The following is a 19,628-nucleotide window of genomic DNA, read 5'->3' as shown; positions in this document are numbered from 1 at the left end:
TCCTGTGTTGTGGGGTCCCTCCCATAGGATACAGTCCTTGGTGAACTGATCTGGTTTGGGCTTCCCACAGGCAGCAGCTCTTCAAACACTGCTCCAGATATGGGTCTGTACCACAGGGTCCATCTTTCAGGAGCAAGCCGCTCCAACCTGGATACCCCACAGGCAGCAGCTCCTGCCAGGTCACCTGCTCCTGTATGGTCTCCTCTCCACGGGCTACAAGTCCAGCCTGGAATCTGCTTCACAGGCTTCAGTCTCCATTGGTGCAGGTCCACCTGCTCCACTGGTACTTCATGGGCTGCAGGGGGCAGCCTGCTTCACCATGGTCCTCACCACAGGCTTCAGGGGACTTCTGCTCTGGCACCTGGAGCACTTCTTCCCCCTCCTTCTTCACTGACCTTGGCACCTGCAAGGCTGTTCCTCACTCATCTCACTCTCCCAACTGCTGTGTGGTGCAGTGTTTTTTTTTTTTTTCCTGTGTTAAATGCATTCTCACAGAGGCGCAAAACAACATCACTTGGTATTGACAGCTCTGGTCAGCAGTGGGGCCCTTATCAAACATGGGGCAGCGTCTAGATCCTTCTCACAGAAGCCACTCCTGCTACCCAAACCTTGCCACGTAAACCCACTACACACCTTTTGCTTGAACGTATTAGGGTTTTTTGCATATTATCTTTATTCTTACAGAAGTTACACTTATTTTTTTTCAATGAGTTCTAGATGCACTTAGATTGCTAGAAGCTTCCCAAGATGGTGCTGGTTTTCAGCTTATTTGCTTTGTTACTGTCGAAGTTAATTCTCTTGTGAGTTGGCACCTATGAACCAAATATTGTGTTACACTTTCAGAACAACCCCAGCAGGATGCATGTTTCTTGTCTGTGCCCAACTTTCCTTCATTTTTAGTAGAGAGGCTTTGGATCTAAATAGTAAATCACTTTTTACCTGCTGAAGAAGCTTCATATCAAGTTCTACTAAACAGAAGTTCTACTTGAAGCTGAGAGGATGGGGAGCGAAGTTCAAAGACTATATTACCCCAAATAAGCGTGTTTATTTCCATACCAGGTTGTTTTGAAGAGTAGATTGTAACCATACCTCGTCCCACTGAAGCAAATGCATCAAAAAGTAATAACTTTGATACACAAGTGAGCTGGCTTGAAAAAAGCTGTTTTCCCATAGGAAGCTTTGCTTTCATTTCCCATACACTTCCCAAGCCTTCTCCATTTCAGGATAATAATCAGAGGTTGACAAATATATCCCCCAACGTTGTTTCCAGACGCAAAACACCTCTTAGTGAGCGTCTGTGGATATATAGCCTGTGCTTAGGCAAATACTACAGACCACAAAATCTTAACGAGTTTGAAATGAAAGCAGCCTGTGTTAATTGTTTTTTTTTCCTGAGCATTTGCCTGCAGTCTGTTAGACTAACTCTGAACAGAGTAGTGTTACTTAACACTGGATCAGTTAAAGACAGCTTAATTCTAAATGGAGTTTTCTTGAAAAGCTGCAACTACAACAACAAAAAAGACAATCCTTTAACACAAAACATTGAAAGATTTTAAAGTGTTCTTTCATGACTTGTTTTATGTATTTTATACTACTCAGTCACATTAGATTTTTTTCTGCCTTTTTCCCCCACAACATAAATATTTGTGCTTACTGTTAAATTTGTTTTCATCTGTTAATTTTCTTGCAGATGTAATGCTTTATTTAATGTATTGCACACTCACTGGAAGAGATGTGTATACCCATGCTCACGTTACTAAAAAAAAAAATTTCTTTTTTTAAAAAGTTCTTGACAAGGCTGTCCGCTTGCTTGAATTGTACAGAATTGTCTAAAATCAATTCTTGAGAACTAACAGATACCAGGAAAAAAGGTCTCAATTGTTCACCTGAATTCATTCTGAAAGTTTTGCTACACTGCTATTATGTCAGTGCACTAGCTCCAACTGTCACTGTTCAGAAACTATTTTTAACTTTCATTAATTTTAAAAGCAGTTTTAAAAGGTTTTTCAGTCCCCAACAGTGTTTGTTTTGAGACATGCATACATGTATGTGCCTCAGAAAGAAAGCAGTAACTTTAATCCCAGAAGTGTATGAGAGACCTTGGGAGTACAGGGACATGAAGGTGCTCTGCAACAGATGAGACATTTGTAAAGTATCTGTTTTGTTTTGCTTTTGCTGGCTTTATTTTTCATTGTGAAGTACTTGAATTTAAGATTATGATGTGGGGAAGAGGTGGTAGAAGGGGGTATATGGATAAAGAGGATTTCTTAACTACTTTAACTGAAAGGACATAGATTGTCTTCATATTTGTGAGACTGCTACTTCTAAATAACATTCAGAATACTTAGTAATACTTTCACACTTTTAATCTTTTACATCACTTACAACAAGGAATATTTGTCACTTTTTTTCCCCAAAGTATTGTTGCTCCACTCTTACTGTGAACTGATAAGAATAAGACTGACAAGCCCAAAAGAAAGATGGATTTTCAGTAAGGCAATAATAAAAGTCCAATTGATCGTGCCTTTTCCATGTCTTTTCCCCAGTTTACAGTATTCATGGAATAAATATTAATTCAAAGCACAGCTTCCACAACAGCTTTCTTTTCAATGTGTAGGAAATAAGGAGATAAAGATACTTGGAGAAGTCTAGAAACCCCCCCCTTAATGAGTAATTCTGGATCTAATGAAGCAGACTGTCTTGTTCAACAGTAATGTTGTAAAAAATACTTGTAAGAAACTTGTAACATTATCAATTTTCAAAATCCTGAATACAAATCAAACATTATACACAATTGGAAAGAAATGCTTCTCTTGTCTTAATTGAAACCTTTTATTTGTTACCTGTATTCTTTTTTTTTTTTCTATCTTCTGTAGTTATATTCCCATTTGATATAGGTTTTAACATCTGCATGAATACATCCCACTTACATATTAATGTCTATCTTTTAGTGATTCTTGGGAGGGGGAAATGAGGAGGTGATGAGTCAGTGCTCAGGAAACCTCAAAATTCTTCCCAGAGAACTGCAGCACTGGCACAGCTGCACAGCATGATCCTTGACCACAAGCTAGCACAAGGAGACCTGAGAAGCAGTTGATTTCTTGATATGCTTCTAAGGCTGCTATGTGTAGAGAGTTGATTGTTGTTTGCTTTCTCCCTCAATAATTTATTGCTTTTGGAAAGTTAGTTTCCTGGATAGAGCATCACTTCAGAGAAGCAGTTCTGCCTGTGCTTAAAGCAGTACCTCTTGGGATTTTGCACCAGAAACAAATATGAGATCAGCTATCTGATAAAAGCGTATTTGTATCAATCTATCTAATAGGTTAAGGTAGGAGTTCAAAAGTAGGGTTTCACTCAGCATGCTTACAGCCTTTACTGGCATCAGTCCAGATTCAGAAGCAGCAAAGCTGCAACCTGGCCAGCATGGAGGAAACTGGTTGCATCATGGGCAGGCAGCACTTTGATCCTCACTGAGTTTAAAATCCCAGGTGTGAGAGCATTGTGGCCTTTCAAAGGAAGGGTCACAAGCATGAAGCAGTATGTGTGAGAAGTTGGAGCAGAAAGTGTTAAGTATAAGCTACTAAAAGCTAATTTTAACACTTAGAAGAATTTGGAGTAGTGGTGAATGTAGTGAGTGGGTGCACAATGCAATGCTGAAATTCTGGCACAGCCAATGTAGAGACTAACCTCTGAGTCGCTTCCGCAAGCTCAAGGGTTCATGAGATATATAAAGCAAGTTGGTCATTCTTTAAAACGCGCACCACATAAAGTGGGGCAGGCAGTCAAGGTCCTAATACCTAAAACATTTTGCCTTAAAATTTCCAGATTCATATTGCCTCAGACTTTGCTGTGCCACCATGAACTATAATAGAGATCTTGATAGCATTACTTGCAACAAGAGAAAATTTTTACTTGTACTTGTGCAGCTGTATGCTTTAATGTATATGAGTGTTTTGGCCACACGAGGTAGGAACTCTTGGTACTCTTTGCCTGTGCCCTCATCACTCTTTTATTTATTTTTTTTTTCAGTTTATAGAGCCAGTGGAATGAGATAGACAGAGTGAGTGAATGCCGTTCCCCTGGTGCTGCGGGTGAGCCTTCTGTCCTGCCCTGTCATGTGGCTGGTGGAGCAGGTAACCACTGAGCTGCTTCACTGCCGTGGTATGTGTTCAGTGAGGATTTTTAGTATTCACCTCATGATCTATCAGTCTACGTGAATGTAGGAACACAAATCCATGCTTGATCTCTTCCGAAGCCTGGCTGTATCTCAGTCTTGTTCAGCAAAGGGGATGTTTTTCATTGTGCTTCTCAGACTTGGAAAAAGGAATTTCCCACATTCTGAATGCTAGGGAGCACAGGGAAGCATGCGGCCAAGACTTGATTTTATGTAAATAAACTGACATAAAGGAACTTTCCAGGAACTTGATCCACATTAAAAGAAATTCTAAAGGAGAAGTAGGAAAACAAGATACAAGCTGAACACAGAGGTGAGAGAAATGCTGTGCATTTTGCATCGATAGGCAGACATAACCTACCTGAAGCTGGAAAACGCAGATGTGGAAGTCTGAATAGAGATACCAGTGTGTTTCCAAAATAACTCTGCAGGTATTCTTGAAATGTTGCTTAAGCAAATAAATGGTTCTATTCTTGCCAAGTTGGTCCCATTCTTATTTACTTTTAGTCTGAAAGGAACAAAAAGGACATTATAAAGCTACAGCACCATTCAAATGTTGGGAAACAGAAGCTCTTTTTTTGAAAAAAAAATATATATTGCAGAGGAAAGGGAAACTTTACAGCCATTAAGATGTCAAAACTACTCCCTGCATGGAGTATTTTATGACCAGAACCCTGAGGAGGCACTTGAGGAATATTGTCCAAATACCACACCCTGAAGGCCTATTTTTATTTTTGTGTGTATTTAGCATTCTTTAAAAATAATTCTTAAAAAAGATCAGGAAGTAGCTACAGACATGCTTCCTGAAGGGTCCTCTCTTCATGGACAACCAAAAATATGAGTTAGCATAAAGCATAGGTATTCGACCATGTGGCTGGACTTGCAGCCTTGTGATCATTTCTCAGCCAGGAAGCTCCCTGGGCATGCTACTGCATGTGGCACTGCTGCCTAATGGGGCTCGGGTCTGGCATTAAAACTCCATGACAAGTAAGTTATTCTAGGCTAACAGTTTAAAGACAAATAGAGAAATCTGTTTTTGAACAGATTTTAAGCAATAATTTGAATTTGCGAATGCAGGTTGCTGATACAAGTATTAATTTCAGCTGGAGTGAGCGTGTGTACAGCTTCAAAGTATCCTTTACTTGGAATTGTCTGTGAGTCGATAAGTTAGCAAAAAATTCATACCTGAAGTGCTCATCAATTTCCTTCCTGCAAAGCAGGTGATGTTGGTTTGTATTGAGACTCTTTGGGTACAGGAGATTTTGGAGAGGTCTGTGAGGCCTCACATGGAGGGGAGGTGGTAAGTGGGGTAGTCCTTTAATTGGAAGAGACATTAAGCAAGGAGGCATGACATGAAAGTAGTGGGTCTGAAGCTTTTTTGCATGACATGTATTTGAGCTGTGGATGTTCACAGGTTGTCAGAGCAGACTGCCCAAGGTCATGGGTGAGAGAGCCCCTGAGGGTTTTTAAGAAGACATCCCCAAACTGCAGGTGCTTAAGGGCCCACCTAGGTAAAGACTTGCATTTTTATTCTGTTGTTACCTCTTGCCCAGGGACCTGCTTCTGACCATTGCTGGAGACAGAGTCCTGTCCCACTGTGGCCAGTGCTTCTGTAACTTCAACTTCTGCACAATATCACGAGGAAATGGAGAAGCTGCTCTTCTTGTTCTGCTTGTCTTGGACAGCAGAGCCTTGGTCTCACACAGGTTTGTTGCCAGTATTCTTTTTCTTCAGGTCTCAGTCCCGTCCCGTCCCGTCCCCCCACCCCCCCAAAAAAAAATAATCCTTTAATTCATAACTTCTTTGCTGTATTAAAATTGCATAAAGCTTTGTGGATGGCAAAGTCCTCTTTCAACAGCACTTGTGAAACTGATTTATGCTTAGTAGGAAGGTGTTTTTATTGTAGAGCTTCTGTACAATTTGAGTGAACTTTCAGTAGAAATCCTGGAGCTTTGAGTGGATTTCCTGAAAATATTAAATAAAGACCTCTCTTGGATATTGGCAGTGAAATTTAAGGTAGGAAAGATGGATCTAAAATGCAAGAAAGGTTTGAATATGTAGCAGTGTTTGGAGTTAAGTTTAAAAATTAATTTACAGTTTAAAGAAGGTAGAGCCAAGAAAGTGTAACCTTACAAAAAGCCTCTTCTTTAATAAAAAAAAAAAAAAAGTAAAAAATCAGATAAGACAACCAATCTGATTTTTTCACTGCATTGGTGTGGGGCAGTCTACTACACTGTATGTTTTTTATGTATTTTTTTACTTAAGAGAAGTAAGGAAGTTCATGCAGTTCTTAAGCAATACAAGCCCCTAGGTCTATAGAAATTAATGTATTAATGCGAGAAGTGATAAATACATAAAATATATAGCCTGAGTGTGCATATATAAGGAAAGTCCTGTTGACAAAGTATATCCAGTGCCCCTGAGGCTGGAGGTCTGCAGTAAGCAAAGCTCGTGTTTTGTGCTGGAGATTCCATTAGAGAGAATTATTTGATTTCCTTACATAATGGGAGCTAAATGCTATATGCAAAAGAGAACTGCAGCTTTCTGTTCATGCAAAAGGAGTTGGTCTCATAACGCTGAAAATATTTCACTTCACAAAAACTTTAGAGAAGCGTATCTTTGTGTGTATTATAACTCATACATAGATACCGGTACAGTGTAATTACTTTTACTTTATAAAGACGAGTTGAGTTTTATCTTTCCTATATACAAAACTACTGCTTCTGCTGTTTTGTTTTTTGATGTTTTTCTTCAAGATGAAGTTTTTATGTGCAGCATGCTATATTGTAGCGCAACTCATTTACTTTAAAGGCAAGCCAAGGGAGCTCTTCTAGACTGAATGCCTTCCACAGAATAATTGCCTATGAAAAAGTTTATAGGAAACGTTACTGGATTTTTAATCTTTTCTCTTAAGTGTCCAAGAAGAGATAAGAGGAGTGTTTATTGCTAAACATAAGAATGTTTTCCTTTCAATAATGAAGTTTGCAGATCCAAAATATCTACTGCAGAAAACTGGGTTGGTTTTCATTTTTTTATGGTGGAAGAAATAAAACTTTTTTTTTTTTTTTTTTTAGTGGAACCAAGTGGTTGTATTCAAAGTACAGTTTTAAACCTTCATGCATAAGAAATGAATATTATTGCAGTTAAAAAAAAAAGTATAAGGCAGTGGAACTGAGTAAGTGAGTGACCAACGTGGCATATCACGCTCTACTATTAAGTAGAAAAATAGCATTTAGTGTCTTTTTTTCATTCCAGTTGCTAAGTTCTAAGGAACAGTGAAAAAGATTGGTATTGTCAGAGTTAAGCAGATCCTCTGCTGTCTTTCATTGTCTGCAGTATAAGGCTGATTGCCCAACAAACTTGTCTGCTCTCATTTGCCATGTTTTGTCATCCAAAGCACCAAGAATTATTCATAAGGCCAGTAATAGAAACTCCTAGAGTTCCCCTCCCCAACTTGTTTACTTTTCTATTTCCTTGTCATCAGCTTCTAGATGAGTTTGGTATATTATTTTTTAATTTCACTGTACTGATTTCTGCATGTGTTGCCTGGTAGAATGTTTCATGTTACAAGTGGAGCACTAAGACATGGCATTTCTCTGTACTTTCTGCCAATGTCTTTCTTGAAGCCAGTATTTTCCTAAATGCCTGTGGTCCACTGGTAAAGCGATTACAGAGATGCCTGCAGTCCTTCCTGACCACTTTATTAAACATTTCACTTTTTCAAGAACCTGGAAACTGGTTGTAGATACAGAGCTTCTTTCTGTGTTCCCACCTGGCTTTAGTTCAGCATGTTGGTAGCTTCTGTATAAAGTGAATTTTGATAAAGAGAATATTCATCCTTTTCAGCCAGCTTTCCAACCTCTTAAGTTTTGAATTATGAATATTTTTCTTTGTACTAAAGTGTTGTGGGAAGGGAGAAAACACTCCAACATCCAACCAGTAGCACTGGCAATATAAATAGTACTTTAGTGTGAAGTATGGTTTCTGCATGGAATGCTTTTCCATACTCCAGTTCCTCTTTGTCTCCATCCCTCCTTCAATTCAGAAAAAAATGTAGTCAAACCAAATGCCAAAGAAAAACTTTCCTTAGCTTTTAAGACTGAAAATAGCTTCAGGACTGTAGGAAGACTTGTATAGGTACTAGATGAACTGCTTTGCACTCTGTCAAGCCTGTACTTACCTCTCAGGAAATTATTTGAAGAACCATTGTAACAGTTTGAACTGAACTGCTGCCTTCTACAAGCTAGAGTGCATTATGCTTTGACTAAACCATAACACAAGAAACTCAAAGAAAGCATTCTGTAACATTTACTGATACTCAGTGCTCATTTTCTTTAGAGGTTAGGGCTATTAATAAGAGAAGGCTATTCATCTCAAATTCACTAAACTTGAACCAAGAATAACAGTAAGGAAGAAAAAGCTTCTGATTTGTTAGTAATTTTTGAGAATTCCCACAACATCATGACCTTGATTTAATTAATGACCTTAATTTAATTAACTTGGTGGTTACTTAAGGCTGTCTGCAAGAATAAAAAAATATTAATTTTAATTTTCACACAATAAAAATATCACTATGTATGAACAATAAAATAAGGACATCTGTTTTGGGCCCACACCTCCAAATTGCTGCTTTTTTGCACATCTGATTTGTGTTGCACATCTGACTTGTTTCTTCTTAAAAATTACCTTTCTCAATTTATTTCCATAGTACATCTGTTCTATAAATGGTCTTCCATAATTTTCTGGGGAAGTCAAAGTATTTAACCTAGTTAATAAAAGCATGAGCAAACTGGGACAGTGGAACAAAAAAAATGCTTTGCCTTATGTACATGCTTTTTCCCTGGTGAGAAGCCAAAGACATAATAGTGCCTTTATACTGTCTGCCATCCTGTGGCCAACACAGAATTTTACAGATGCTTACTAAAGAAAGGAAGGGATCATGATATTAGAAATTAAGGTAGACATAATAGTTTCAAAAATACTTAAGCTTGATAGTTAAGGTACAATTTTAGAATTCAAGTCTGGTAATATTCACCTATGAACACTGTCCATTTAGATGCATGTGCCTTAAGAAAAGAAAAAGAAAACCATGAAAAATGCCTGCATAACCACGTTTTTAGGTAGTAGTTGCAAAGCATAGTCTGAAAGAGGATGAAGTAGTGTCCGCTCATACAGCAGTACTTGTATAGCCTTTCATCTAAGTGCGTCAAAGTATTTTGCAACTAGATGGGAAAATTGAAGCTCAGGATAAAATGATTTGTTCATCCTGTTTGGCACCAGCTCTGGGAAGAGGCTGCAGTGTCTCAGCTTGCAGCCTTGGCTCTGACCTCCAGCTGAGTGACTCAGTGGCCAGGCGAGCATCCACAACACATCCGTGCCTTCCCGGCAGCCCCTCTCCAGCCTGGGATGACGGGAGGGGGCTGGTGGGATGGGACATGCTTCAAATACCAGACACAGCTCTCAGCCAGCTCAATGCACAAAGCAGAAAGCAAGAGAAACTTTCCCAACATGCTGATGTCTAGTGCGGGATCTCTTCCCCGGACCAGCTCTGCGTCTTTCTAAAAATGTTTCCTGGTAAGAAACCAAAATCTCTGGACCACTGGAGCCAAGAGCAAGGCCAGACAACGCAATGCTGTGTGAGCATCTCTTCCCTTTCCTCATCTTATATGTGGGGAACACTCCAAATCCATGGCACCAAATCTCTACTGCACCTGGCGTTAATGCATTCGTTTGGCACTCAAATGAACTGTTAGTACTTCTGACTTACACCTTTGTTTGAATAATAATAATATAAGGACTTCGTTAATATACAACAGATAAAATAAATTGTCTATTATTTTCCTAGATGTTCGTTGGATTTACCTTTTCAGATGGCATATGTGGTATGTATGAATTACCTGGGAGGTGGGAACACTTTCTTAAGTCTTACCTCTAATTATTTGTATGTGAGAAAATAAATTCTCACCAAAGATTAAAAGTAAAGTTTTATCTTGTTTCTTTAAAATGACCTACTGTTCCAGAAGTTGAAGTTGTTTGGTTTTGTTTTAATTGTTCAACTCCTTATCAAAAAAGTGTCAAATATCTTACATGAGCACTGTTGCATATGTATGTTTTTGTACCTTCCCAAAGCCTGTTAAAAAAAAAAAAATAGAACTTAAAAATATATATTAAAAAAAAATCTTTCTACAGAACACTTTCTTGGAGTCCTTTAACAAGTTTTAGGTGGATAGAGCCACTTCTATCAGCTCTAATCTGATGTTTTTTCCTACTCATTTTAGCCAAAAGAAAAAAAAAAAAAGTTAAATGGAAACTTGCTACATTTCAGTGAGTAAACTAACTGGTTATGTGGTGTGTAGGCTACAGGGGAAAAGACAAAATGGAGAAATTATTTACATCAACCTTAAAACTGTAAGTTGCTCATACTATTAAGTTTTATAATGATTCATTTTTAATAGTAAATAATTCTATTTCCCTTAGCTGCTTTGGGCTAGATCTTGAGCCACTGTCTGATAGGGCCAAGTTTTCATTTTTCATCTCATAAATTTTCTCTTGGCTAAGATAAATTCTTTCAATGTAATTTCATTGTCAAAGGAACTCATTATCATGAGAAGAGGCAATTAGTGATTAAAGCCAGTTTGAATTTTTGGATTGGAATTTGAATTTAATGGTGCAGCAGATCAAGGGGTATAACAGTAGAATCACTTTCTTACTGGAGATTAACAACTCCCACTTCCTTATGACCTGAGAATTTATGGTTTTGGACCACATGGAACCATTTCATGTTGCATGATTTCCTTTTCAGCTGTGGTGAGTGGGAATAGCATTTTAAAAATAATGACTGAAAAATAAGAAATTCATAAACTAACCATAAGGATTTTTTGATGGCTTTTAATCTTCATCCTGTTTCGTGGTAACTTAAGGTGGTTACTTCTGTTCCTTCTAAATGCACTAAAATACAAAGGACCATAAAGGTTTAATAACTGTCTTTCCTGTAAGAATGCAAAATATAGCAAGTATCTGTTCAGTTACCCAGGGACTGCTGTGATCACTTGTACTGACTCAGGTTAAGGCAGAAAAAATAAGAGATTCTTTAATTAAAAACAAAACAAAGTGCACACAGACATACAAACAGGTTGCTGGGAATATTAATGTCTGCTGAGCGGCTTTTGTGCCACAGGGCAGCACCACTCCACAAATGCCACGGTCTTCTCCCCCGTCTCTGGCCATCATACAGCACTCATCACAGCTGGGCTTTCAGCCAGGTAACTCATGCAGTGTTTATCTGGAGAGCTCATTCTTGGCCAGGATTGAATACAGGTCTGATGATCCAGATAGTTCTAGAAGTATGAAGCAGTTCTTGAGACCAGGATTTCATTGCATTGGTGAAGAGGCTGGAAATCCCAAGCAGAGGCAGTGCACATCCAGTGCTGCCAGGCAGCTGCTGGGAATGCTGCTGCTTTTCATGGCTCTTCTGTCCCCCAAGAGCCATCTCCACTGCAGGAAGGAAGGAGATGTGGAAGCTCATGACTGCTGCATTGCTGCTACATCATCCTCTATCACCCATTCAGCTTCACTGGACCCATATGACAGGGCTGAGCTGCAATGAAAATGTCCTTGTTACCGTCTTTAGCTCTTGCCAACATTTATAGCATCAGACAAGATGTTCTTCAGCTCAGAGTGAATGAAACCTCTAAATCAAGAGCTGTATGGCTGCTAATAAAGCAGCTGCTTATTCATCAGATCTCACTTCCTTGCAAATTCTTCTGTGTTTGGGTTTCATTTCCTAGGTGTATGGAAAGTATATATCCATCAAGGAAGGTACTTTTAAGGACAAATAAATGTCTGCATGCAATATATTTTATTTGAATTGTCATTTGGATAAAGGCACTTTCTGCAACGGGTTTTTAACTGGAGGACTGAGCTAGAGCTGAAGTGATTCAGGGAGAAAATAAAACCCGAGGAACTCACCTTGAGCAGAGCTGGAAAGAGGCAATAATTTGTTCCCTGCTCCGTTACACAATTTGACAGTAAGTTAAAGTGCTTTCAGCTGTAGAACTAGATCCTCAAAAAGCCTGCAGACAAAAGATTTTCCTGTCTTGACTTTTTGTGAGGGGTGTTGGCTCCTGTACGCTGTGTTTGTAGGCTGTGAGGTGAGAGCTCAGCAGGAAGGCATGAACTGAAGCTTGTCCCTGAGTACACACACCATGATCTTTGCCTGAAGGGACAGGGGGAAGGAGCAGACAGTGCTACCACTGTCCTGGGGGAGCCTCAGCCACCCAGAGACGGGCACTGGGAGCTGGGAAATGGGCAACAGGCAACATGACAAAACGCATCTCTTTTTATGAGCCATAACAAGTCTGCATTTTAGTGCCACTTACTCCACAACACAGAGTAAATACCTGTGCTGCATCTCTCTATTGTGCTAGGACCTGCCAGGGGACAGGCAGTGATGACTCTGTTAAAGGAGCAGCAGCAGGAGAATGAAACAGAGGTGGTGATCTTGTGTTCTTTCTTTTTTTTTTTTTTTTTTTTTTCTTCTCCCTTCACACAACAAAATCAGACTTTTACAAACAAACAGTAGCAAAATAACCTTTTCAGGAAGTACACAGGTTTGTCTTAAAATTTGTCTCTGCTTCAAAATATTTTCTCTGCCATATAGTCTCTGGGAATTAATTTTAATTCATGCTACCAGCATCCACTACTATGTATTAATGTAAAAGTTTGAAGTGCTTTTTACTAATTTGACTCCTTGCATTATTCTGATGCTTAATCAACAGATTGATTGCAGCAATAGAAATTTGAGAAATTAGACTTTGTTTGCTAGCTCATAGTAATTTCTGATATAAATTTAGTGACTGCTAAGGAAAAATGTGGGCATTTACAGGCTTTATTGGACAGAAGTATATGAATACTGATTATGCTATTTATCACACAGATCTTAACTGACTACGTGCTAAACAGCTGCCTTTCCCTTCACTGTGAAGTTGTTCTAGTAGTTTCTTCTTCTTTCCTCATTCCCTAGCCACGTATGTACTTTCTCTCTTAGTCTTTTATTCTGTACAGACGCTCTGTTGATGTTCTTTGAAAGTAGACAGGGAAAAGCCCCTTGTCATTAATATACTTTTTTTTTTTTCTTCTTTGGCAATGAAGCATTTGGCCACGTCTCTGTGTTCTTTTCCAACCAGTATTGCTTCCAGATGTTTTCTTGTTGCTTCTTTGTTGGTTGTATTTGGATTGTCACTTGATCATTAGCACTCTGTTTTCCAGAGGGAAGCCTTTGACTTGGTAGGAACCAGACACAGAACCAAGCCGCAATTTTCTGACCTCAGCTTCCTCAGCTTGGGTTTATGTTTGGATTTGAGATTTTGGTTTGGCCTATAGCACAGAGCCCAGCCACAGAGTTCATTTCTGAAGTCAGAGGTGGCATTTACCAATGACCCAAGACTACACAAGCTATTGCTTCATGTTGACTACGTGTAGATTCAAACTCTTCTTAACTTCTTTTTTAGTTTAGGACAGTGCTATTTAACTTCTTATTTACTTTAGGACAGTGCTATGGGCAACTACCATCTTCAGTGAAAATAAACATCCCAGAGCTCAATGTGATTTTGCTCCAGAGAGACAAAAATACCAGCTTCAGAAGTAGGAGAGTCTGTCTTGGTAGGCTGGAGTTGGGACTGTGTCTCCCTGAGGTGGCCCTGGCCCAGAGCTGGCCTCTGCTGCCCTGACCACAGGGACTGGAGCTCAGTTTCTGCCCATGGCTGCCTCAGGCCCCTTTTCCCTCCCTCAGACCTGGGTAGGCCTTGCTGGAGGCTCCGGAATCAGCCTGGCTGCAGTGACTGACATGCTCTGGAAGAAAAGCATAGCCAGCACTGTTCTGTAGTGGGTTTGATGTGGGAAGAAAGATTAAAGGTTTGAACAGAAAATGCTGTAGGTACCCTGATTTCCTTACAGCTCTTGCAACTCCTGCATCACACACAAAAAAAGGAGTGTGTGCTTTTCCTCTATAGCCCATAATGGAGGTACTCCCATCATGTCTCTCAGCTGTTGCTTCAAGCATGAAGAACTCTATTATTGTTTTGTCAGTCCTTAAGGGCTGTCTTTGTTTCACAAGTCCCTGTTTTTGCAGGTTTTCCTACTTCCTGGTCGTGGGGAATTTGCCCCTTTATCTTGTTCTTGGGAAGGGGAAGACTCACTGGAGTCTGAGCTGGCTGCGTGCTGTTCCCAGAGCAATTCAGCCATAGGCAAGGGAGAGGCCTTCATCAAAATGGAAGCCAGAAGGTTTTTTTACACAGGGACATCATCAAGACTGAAGAACCTGTTGTAAGGCACCTGTACTGGCAGGAGGCAAAGGATGACACAAATTCACAAATTTGCTGAAAATGTTTAGAAGATTAGTTCATTGTTCCTGCAAACTTCAGGTATAACCTTTCTTCCCTCACCTGGGAGAAAGTCAGCCATATTGAAAAGTCATACCAGAAAGTCATACCACATTGTGAGCCGTGGATAATTTGGCAAGATGCTAATGTTTTTTCCCATGGCTGGTTTGGAGCAGATTTGTGCTGGAAGAAGACCAGAAGTGAATAAATCTGGGGAAGGATGTAGAGTTTACATGATGTATAGTTCACAGGATGTACAGTTCGCAGGGACTTGGCTCCTCTTCATTCATTCCATCACATTTGGAAAGATGTCCACGCACATATGTTTCTCGGTGTGTCAAAGGTGTGAAGAAACCAATGCTTTCCCTTCTCTCAGCCCACAGGAGGGCAACATTGAGCTGCAACTGAAACAAGCAGGCTTTGCCAAATGCAGGTGTGCAGTTTACTAATTCAAAAATTAATGAATTGGAGCAAATTAGCTAATTTAGAGTTGTTATAGACTCTGGTTATTTACTGATGCATTGGTCTGCATCTACTCTGATTTTGTGTTTTGTTGATTTGTGCTTAATCAGTAATTGCCCTAAATCACTTTTATCATTTGTGGCCAATGAGAATATGTTGTAAAGAATAAGGCAAAGTCGTATGTTATAGATAGTGGCTCTGTTTTTTTTTTTTCCTTTGTGCTTCTCATCCTAAACTGTATTGCATAGTTAAGTGTGTTGCAGAAAAAAGATTATTAGGATTATGGAATTGTGAGGTTGTCTTGAGGAAAACATTACAAGGATAACAGGATGAGAATGTGAACTGTATAATCGTGATAATAGGAAGTGTACCTACACAAAGGTCCCCGTTCAGCAGTAACTTATAGTCTCCATACATCCTGTGCAAAGCCTGGAGCCAGATTCTCAGTGAGGCTGAGGAGCCAGACTTGGGAGAAGCTGAGCAGTGAAGCAGGAGATGTGCCAGGTCCTAAGCAGCTGAGAAGCCAATGTCAGAGGGAATTTGGCACTCAAACACTGTCTGAGACTTTGGACATGTGATGTATTCAGATTGCAGTCAGTTAATAAAATAAAGTGTTTCCTTCTAGGTACAGGTAGTAGAATCTGCTAGAAATAATAAGCAAGACAGAGGCAGGACATGGCAGGAGTGGGAGCAGGTGTTGGTGATGTGTGCCTGTATTACTGCACGGGGGCATGCAGTGAGCAAACTCAGAGCTGAAGTGTGGCAGTCAGAGCAGTCTGAGAAGCACATGGGGCATCCTATGTACCTCAAAGCTCTGGGCTAATGAAGTGATATGACAGCACCGAGCATCATGCTGATACACAATGGGCATGGATGTATTTAGGAGGCTGAGACAAACAGACTGCTGTGGGTATAGAACAGAACTCTGCTTATGGTGTAATTTGTCATGAAAAACTGTGCTTTCTTTCTTCACCACATTTGTTAATAATTGATACTTTTTCCCAAGATCTAAACACTTCTCATTTCTATAGTGACAGAAAATAAAACCTCCAACAGAGATCCACAGATAATAAAACAACCTTTTCTTATGTTGTTTCTACTTATGTTTTTAGCAAAAATGTTACTTCTGGAGAAAATGCTTATCAAAATATTTTATAATCAACACATTCTGAAAGCACCACAACCAAGGAGCCAATATATCTGAAAACAGTGACTAGAAGGAGCATGTGCTGCTCCCCTTTGGGGGAAGCCCTATGTATTTGCTTTACCGTATAAGTTGAAAATATCTGCATTATTAGGGGAAGAAACAAAAATTATACAAGAATAAATACCATAAAGAAAAGAAAGTAAAACAACTACTGCTTTACTAGTTTCAGACTAAGTTCTCTGAGGATTTGTCAATCTAATTGCCAGAAGCAATTGTCTGTCTAGCCCATAAAGATAAATCTGTGCCCTCTGTTACAAAATTATCATTAGGAACCTTTGGATCCAGCAATACCCTAATGTTGACTTGCAGAGCAGAGCCTCAGGGCTGGCATTTGTGTCTTCATGGGTAATCCTTTAACCACTGGGAACAGTGACCAGAAATCAGTTATTGACTGCAGGTTTAAATATATGCTGCCAAATTCCTTTATTGAATAAGGAATCCATAAGACTATATAAGCTGTAGTTTCCTTTTTGGCTAAACAAAAGTAATACCACTAATCCACAAACTCTGCATCATGTAAACTTGATAATAGTAAGATGCTGTTTATTTGAACTGAACTGAATGCTTTGCCCTTAGGAACGGAACTCTGTAACAGAAATATCTACCTTTAGAAAGTTGTGCTAGATTTTTTGTTGTTTGAAAAACGTTCTTTCAGACAGTACATCAAAATAAGGATTTCTCTTTCATTTCTTTCAAAAAAGAAATTCTGCCAGGTGTCAGCAGTGGTGGAAACTATGAATTCGGTATATGCATAAAATGAGCAATATCAGCCCTGGCACTGAGTACTGGCAAAGATGCTCAGATGTGTTTTGAAAGGGCCACCTCCAGGAGCAAAGACAAGTTCAAAAACACAGCTCATATAATATTTTCCAGAGTTTGCTGTGAGTGTTGACAATTTTTCATACTTGCAGGACTCATTCCATCAAGCCATAAAAGGAAATATCACCAACACAAATGCCAGAATAGTCGGTGTGTTTGGATCCAGATCTCCTCGGGTATGGCTCTTTTTTTTTCTTTCTTTTTTTTTTTTTTTAACATCGAAGCTATAGTGGTTAAAGCAATGTATTCTGACTATCACATCAGTGGAACATTTTCCAGAAAATATTGTAAAAGACTCTAGTAAAGGACAAGCAGTTGGGTAGATTGTTAGCAGTTCTAAATGTACACTGGAATAATTAAAAAAAATCTTATAGCACTTATTTGAATATAGGAATAAAACTTAATTCATAATAATGCTGAACAGTAACAGGTACTGCATGTTAATCATAATAAATGGCAGAAACCTAGTAATCTTCCTAAAAGGGCAAGTTATTTCAATATATATACATGAAGGAACTGCTAATCCTGTTTTTTTTATTAAAGTAAACATAGGAGGAACATTCGTTTCCCAAAGTTTAAGAATTAACAATTTTCTTTGTGCTGGGCTTTTTGTTCATCTTCAAATTTTCATTGAGTTTTCCCTCTCCTTTCAGAGATTTCACATTCTCCTTTCAGATTTAGACAATGTGTGTATACATATGTGGTAATGGTGAAAACAGTAAAAGCAAAGCCTAGGAGTGTGGAAGCACTCATACTGGGATTTTTTTGGAGAATGGCCAGTTTGGCAGAGATAAGTCAAGATCTTGTTTTCTGTATTTATAGCCTTAATGCTCTACAAAACCTCAAAAAGTGTCAGGCTACATTTGGAATTAGATGTAATAGCATTGATTAGAAAGGAAAGTAAATTAAGTGGGGAAAAAAATCTCAACAATAAAAACAAAATTATTATTATTATTATTTTTAATCAAAAAGGTTGCTGTGCTAGTGCAGGTGGATAATATTTAGCTTGTGTCTGCATACAGATCCGTAGCATTGGTGATGGGTAGAACACAGAGCAGTCTTGGTGTTCCTCAGTGAAAGTCCTTGTGATGTGGCTGGGAAAAACAAAAATGCAGACTTGCATATTGTGCATATACACATTCAGGGAATAAAATCAAACCAAAATTTTGAAAACTTATTTTGATGTAATATAAAATCCCATCTGTTATTTCTGTTTTTTTCCCCTCTCCAAACCTGAAAACAACTGAATGCACAGTTTGCAGGCCTGGGATGTCAGTTGAGATTTCAAGTACTCTGAATATAAGACACAAAGTTTCAGATTAAATGATTTTTGACTGGAGAAAAAGCTTGTTTTTTGCTTGTTTATCGTGATATTATGGACATCTAGAGCCAAGTATGTGATTTTGTGGGCCTGTTTTTTGACTTGCACTGCATCTATAGATATGTATGTGAATATGTATACTGCTGATTCTATATAAATAGTTTAGAAAACTCTCCCTTTGATGAAACAACGTGAGAGGATGAGATCTGTAAGTAAGGTAAGTATAGCAATGCTTGCTGTAACACAGAAGTGTTGAGGATCCTAACTTTCAGCATTCCCATATACACATTACCATTGCCTACTATACTGTTTGGAGAAGATAAATATCTTCAGACGCAGAAAGGAGCATTTAGACAACTTGTGAACAGTACACTTGCCAAATGACATGCAGTGTTCCTGAGTCTCCCTGAAAAAAATTAGTAGACACTTTAATTTCAGTGATTAGGATAATATCCATATTGAAGACATGAAATTTAAAATGTTTAACTGAATCATGTATTTCTGCCATGTCCTCTGGGGATTTTTTGACATTTTTCAAATCTTGATTACTTAAAGGTCCAAGTATAATACCACATTAGTATTCAGAAAGAATATTTGAATCTTCATGCATTATTTGATCAGGCTAAGTATGCATCCGACTTTGATTAAGACTTCGCTGATCGTGGAGTAAAATCATTAAACATTTATAAACGACCATTGCTTTTTCTCCTCCTCAAGAATGTACTGACAGGTTTTATGCAATTATTTGTTTCAACTATCTTCCTGAACTTGTAACCCCCTTTACATTCTCTTATGCCTGCTTTGTATTAAGTCCCCAAATCTTCATTTCAAAGCATTTTTAAAAGCTAATATACAATCAATTTGAGCTCAGTGAAAGCAAAATTATATGTATAATAGAAAGCACCCTATCATGGTAAGGTTCTTTGCTAATTAACTACAAGGGTGGTTTCCTTTGAGGAATAATTCCTCTGAACTCTTTAATTCCAAGGTTAAAATGTCTTTGATTCTAGGCTCATCTTTTAGAAAGATGTTTCTGAAAGTGATAGCCAGATAACGTTGTTCCCCAAGGTACAATCTGATACCATTTACATCTCCTGCTTGCACATCTCAGCTCAATGCCACAAGGATAGACAGGGAGTTTAATCCATCAGACATCTTTATGTATTTATCTATCTATCTATTTATTTATTTTATTTATTTCTTTCAGCCTAGCTTCCTAAGAATCCAAGCTCGTGGACCTGCCTGAGTAAGTGTAACCCATCCAGA

Source organism: Anas acuta, chromosome 9 (assembly GCF_963932015.1).
Source record: "Anas acuta chromosome 9, bAnaAcu1.1, whole genome shotgun sequence".
NCBI lineage: Eukaryota > Metazoa > Chordata > Aves > Anseriformes > Anatidae > Anas > Anas acuta.
The sequence above is the reverse complement of the archived record's forward strand: the minus strand, read 5'-3'. Positions refer to the sequence as shown.